The sequence below is a fragment of the Pongo abelii genome, chromosome 14, assembly GCF_028885655.2.
Source record: "Pongo abelii isolate AG06213 chromosome 14, NHGRI_mPonAbe1-v2.0_pri, whole genome shotgun sequence".
NCBI lineage: Eukaryota > Metazoa > Chordata > Mammalia > Primates > Hominidae > Pongo > Pongo abelii.
In genome coordinates this window covers 77,609,292-77,614,855 of record NC_071999.2, presented here as the reverse complement: position 1 = coordinate 77,614,855, position 5,564 = coordinate 77,609,292, and positions in this window count along the sequence as shown.

The following is a 5,564-nucleotide window of genomic DNA, read 5'->3' as shown; positions in this document are numbered from 1 at the left end:
TTTTTAATCAGTTATTATATGTATTTAAAGAATATGTATAACTTCACTTCTTATACATAAGTATTTTCTAGTTTATTTGATTACGTGACAGATGTGTACACAAAGTGGGCCTTGTTTTCCTATGAAATCTGAGATGCTTTTCACCCAGTTGCTGGAGTTGAAACATTCTGGTAAGGAAGCAGTAAAAATAGGCATCAACTTCATTGCATGCTATTTAAATAAAATATAAAGTGGTTTATATTTAAATAAATTCAAATAATGTTATTTTTATTTAAATAAAATATAAAGTTGAACTTGAGGCCAAACTCCAGCATCTTATAATACACTTCTGAACCCTGAGGTCTAGAACTTTTACCTTCTTTAGTTATCATGCAGTGGGAGAACAGGAGAAGAGACAGCCTTTTCTTTTTTAATCTTTAGAATCATTGGAAAGAATGTTTGTACCAAATACATACTGGCATTGTTATTTTAAGTATTATATACATGTTTGGAAAACAAGGAGCCAATGCTTCATTCATTTACTTTATTAATAGTTATTTTAAGTGGAAAACATTGCATTAAGATACAGTTGGTATCTGAATAATATATTTGTCCAAGGGAATAAAGGACCTCATTATTTTAAAGTGTTTCTTCTTATAGCTACTACTAAAGCTACTTCTACCTACATTTTATTGGTCATTATTTTTAAAGAGGAATCATAAAGTAAATTCATTTGTTTTTATTTTTCTTTTTTTAACCTACAAATTTTCAGTGTATATTCCTAATATTACAATAGGGAAGTTCAGTGTAATTACCAAGAACCATGAAAACACAGCTATTACTCTTTATGGCTGCACAATCCAAAGCCCATCTCTGGGCTCAGGTTGAAATTTTAAATGCCTGGCCTGCCTAGTAATGGGATGGGATCCTGTGGTTGATGCTCTGTGGACAAACAGGAAGCAGTTCCTGGGCCAACAAGAGCTGAAAGGCAACAGTCAAGCTGCTGAAGGCTCTTATGCGAGGCATCTGGCATCCCAGGGTGGAAACTGGAGCCCTCAGACAAGAGCAAAGAGGTGCTGACCATGAGGAGTCAGAGCCTGGAGAGATCCCTGAACCACTTGGGTCCCAATTGAACAGTTCTGATAGGCTGCCTAGGAATTAACCAAGGGTGGAAGGGATGTGTTAAGGATATCTGCCTGGATATTACTGTTCCTCTAGACTGTTGATATCCAATCCCTTGAACTAACAAAAAAATTGCAGAAATAAAATAAAATAAAGCAATATGTTATCTTTCTATGAGGCTGATGATACCTCATGGCTCTTCAAAATAGCTCGTAAGAATGGGGAACAAAGTATAGATAAGATTTTGATGCATCCCTGTTTGTCTAGGGAAGAAAAAAGTTTTGTAAAGGAAAATTATACTTATTATAGAGATGTGAAGGTAATCAGTGAATCAATAAATCAATCCATAAATCAATCTAATTAACTTTCTTTAACCTTCCATCTTCTTACACTTTAGAACAGAACAATTTCTTGTGACATATTTCTTGTTACTCAGATCACCAATTTAAAAAATTTTACTTTAGAGCATGCAATTTATACGATATTAGCTTGCTTTTTAAACTAAGAGCCAAAAAACAAAGTTCAGTTCCATGGTAAAAATATATTTTTTCAGTTAAATTTATATGATTTACTTTTGTGTCTTTACCCCTAAGGTTTCTGTAAGTGTAATCAATCTGTTTCTTACAATCTACTTATTTTCTTATAACTAAAGCATCAGCCCAGCAAGAGTAAAATATATTATTAAGTCATGTGAACAAAATAAAAAAATTTTGTTGCAACATCACTTCTAAAAATCACAATTTCTCCATATAATTATAACTTACTTTTTCTGTAACTATATGTAATTATTTGAAGCACTATACTATAAAAAATCTAGGTTTATATTTGTATTTGTATAACATACATAGTGAAGGAAATGAAATCTATCTTATAAAAGATAGAGCTGTGTGAAATTGCTAATATCCAGTTTCTTTTGATCTACAAAATGAGAATTATCAATTGTTCAATGTAAATACTAGAATCCACAATTATTCAAAGACATTTTAACTGTTCCACCTAACTTCTCATTTATTTACTTTCCTGATTATATATTATGAAATGAAGGAGACTCTGGAGTATTTATAGTTCTTTTGACTAAAAAGTTATCTCTGCATATACTTTAGAAATAACGTTCCTGAAAGAATACCCTCTGATTCATTGCAACTCACTGGCACAACCTAGTAATGACTGGCTCAAAGTTTCCAGCTTCCGCTGCTCTGCATTTGGTACGCTATGGACAACCTCAACCAGAGTTTTGAAAGCATACAAATTTTTCTTCTATATATGGATAGGGACTCTAATATATCTTCTAGCTGTGTTATTTATTTTGATTTGTTGTATTATTTATTCTATTATTTAATACTTATTTGATAATTATCCTGAAAAATCATCGAAGCTACTAAAATGATTTGAAAATAAAATTTTCAATATAATTATGAATGGCCTTTCAGTAGGCCTTTGGTTAAATTTTGTTTCTTAGAATTATAGTAAGCTTTGAGCCTCATTTTAAGTTAGGCTGTCAAAATGCTACCGAACTAAATCGTTTTTCTCTATTCATTGACATAACTCTGGTTCATCATGGTGTTCTTGTCTCCTGCTAAGGTCAAGTAAAAGAAATACTTGTATGAAGAATACCACTGTAGTTTCTATAAAAAGTTCCACTGTGAATGCTGGTCAATATTTTATTCGATGGCCCTTATTTTAAAAGGAAAAACAAATACTTGCAAGTTTTACTTTCAGAACTGTGGAACAAAAAAAAATGCTGTGTTTTTCTGATGAATTAATATGCTTGCTTCAAGATAAAAAGAGATTTGTATCCTATAATATTTCCCTTTTTGCTTGGGCTACTTGGAACCCCAGAGTTAAATTTGGTTTTAATTGCAATACCTTCAACATGATTTTTGAAATACTATCTTGTCCTTTTGCTTTGATGATTGTTTTTTCCCACTATGTTAAGATCCTTTTTGTTTGTTTGTTTGTTTGCAAAAAAGCCTTTAGTCTAGTTTATGTTTCTAAAGTAAGTTTAATATAAATAAATACATAAAAATATACCAGATGAAACTAGCATGCAAAATCATCATTCTATTTATAGACAGACTAAGAAAAATAATAATGCCTACGAGGCAAATGAGTTTCAAAATGTAAATTTACAGAGGTTTGACAAAATAAATGATGGAAATGAAAACATTTTGAAAGGTTTTTTGTTCTATAAGGTCTCATAAAAAAAATACTACGAACCAGTGAAGATCTTTGTATTTACTAGTATTTTTAGTTGAAAAAAATATAAACTTGGAAATTTACTCCCCAAAAGTAAATTTATCAAAAGGTCTGCTTATCAAGGGATCTGTTTCTGGGATTCAGTAAATAATCAGTCACCACAGTGTATAGACAGATTCTGCCATGTATTAACCCTGCTAGCATTGTGTCTTCAGGGTTCAATGCTGACCATCACTTTAGGATCTGCAAAGTGTTCAAATGCCAAATCAGGTAATGCCCATTTTCACTGATAACCAACCATTGCAAACATCCCAGGCTTTTGTCAGCACAGCAGGTCCAGAGCCATCCATCAGTGCTGGTAGTTCTGTCATATGCATTTAACTTCAGCACCAGCCAGCCGCTCAAAGGCTTAGTTATTGAACGTGGTCATTGCCACTGCAGAGGTGGGGAAAAGGCAAAGCATGAAGCTGTGTGTTTTTAATGGCCTGTGTTGGCAGTTATTAAGGAGCTTTTTTCTTTGTGGAATCATTGACTCTGGTGTTGAAGACAGAAAACCTTTAGGACACATAATCTACCATACTGCTTCCTGAAACTTCATAAAGTCTTTTGATTTGGAAGAAAGGATCTAAGCTAGTTAATAACTATTGCTGCATTGCTTATTTTAAATTCCAAAGTGGAACAATGTGCCTTCATCAGGACAATATTCATACCATATGCTTCTTACTGTTTTGATTCTCTAGGGTACAGCTGAGCAAACTGAACATCAGATAGTGTGTTCTATCCTCCCCAGCACCTAGGTCATATTCTGGGAATAAATTAGGCTTAAAGAAGTGCATTGACTCTTCGAGGCCACTGGGGTACTATTTAAGGAATCACATGTGAAGGACAAGGGGTGTTGCTGTCTTCCCAATATCTGGAATAGAGATTTATTTCAAGCCTTGGCAGAGGAGTGGACCAGCTAATTGTCTGTAGTTTAGTGTGTGGCTACAACACGAATGGACATACTTTTGAAGAAGATGGTCAAGGTGTGTTGAAAGGGGGATGGTTCAAGACATCATGAATCAATAATGAGATCAATTCATATATTAGAGCATATTGTACAATATTTGGCTTGTTAGAATTCTTGGGGTTTTTTTAAGAGACAAAGTTTAACAAAGAGGTTATTACTTCAGATGGGCCCTAGCATGTACAAGGAGATAAAGTAAATGTAAGTAAAAACACATTTGATAGTTTTAAGTCCATTTGAAAGAGAATATCTTTTATGAGAGAAAAACTGCAAAGACAGAAAGAATGCCTTGAACATGTATCTCATAAAAATATCTTTTCTTCAAAGAGTTCAAAGCATTTTAATAAGTTAACTTGCCCTTATAACTTCTTCTTTCAGAATTCCAAAACCATAAAACAAACAGAAACTAAACCATCTTTATGTTTATTGTGTCTGATGAGAGGGAAAAATGTCTCTGCTAGATAGAAGGATAATCTTTGAAAGATTTACTGGTGTGAAACTTTCCATTTTCAGTCCCTGATTCTGGCTTTTAATTTCTGAAAAAATAAATAAATGTACTCATCCCTCTCCTACCTAAGCTCATGACTCAGAACATTTCCTTTCTCAGCCTATGTAGCATAAGTTTCTGAGACTTTGTATGAAAATTACTATGTCCTTGATTAAACCTGTTACTGAGGATTAGAATATAATTTATCATTTTAGTTATCTCTCAAAAATTGATAATTAGGATGTTAACCTAATTATCCTGGAGGGTAAAGGGATTACTGTGTCTAAAAGTATTTTCCTTGCTTGTGTTTTATCGAGAACCAAACTGGAGAAACAAAAGAAGCAACTATCACAATAGCAAAGAAACAAGCTCAAAATAATACAGAACAAATTGAATGTGTAATTGCTGAAGGCACGAATACAGTAGGGTGGAGTAAGAGTAAGGTGGAGTAAGGCTTCACAGAGAAGAGAAACTGGGAATCAAACTGAAATGAAATTATAGTGATACGTCAAAAGATAGTATTAGCATTCAACAAAAAATTACTATAATAGGTAATGGCGTTCTACTCAGTAGAAAACGCATAAACATAGAACTCTGCTAATGCAAATATGCTCACAAAAGCAAATATAATTTAATATTCAGTCATCAGTAAACTAGGCTCAGACCAGGATAATTTCCCAACATGCTCATCTAAAATCCAATGTGCTACCAGCCTGGGCAACATAGACAAAAATTTTAAAAATTAGTCTGGCTGGAAGATCGCTTGAGACAAGG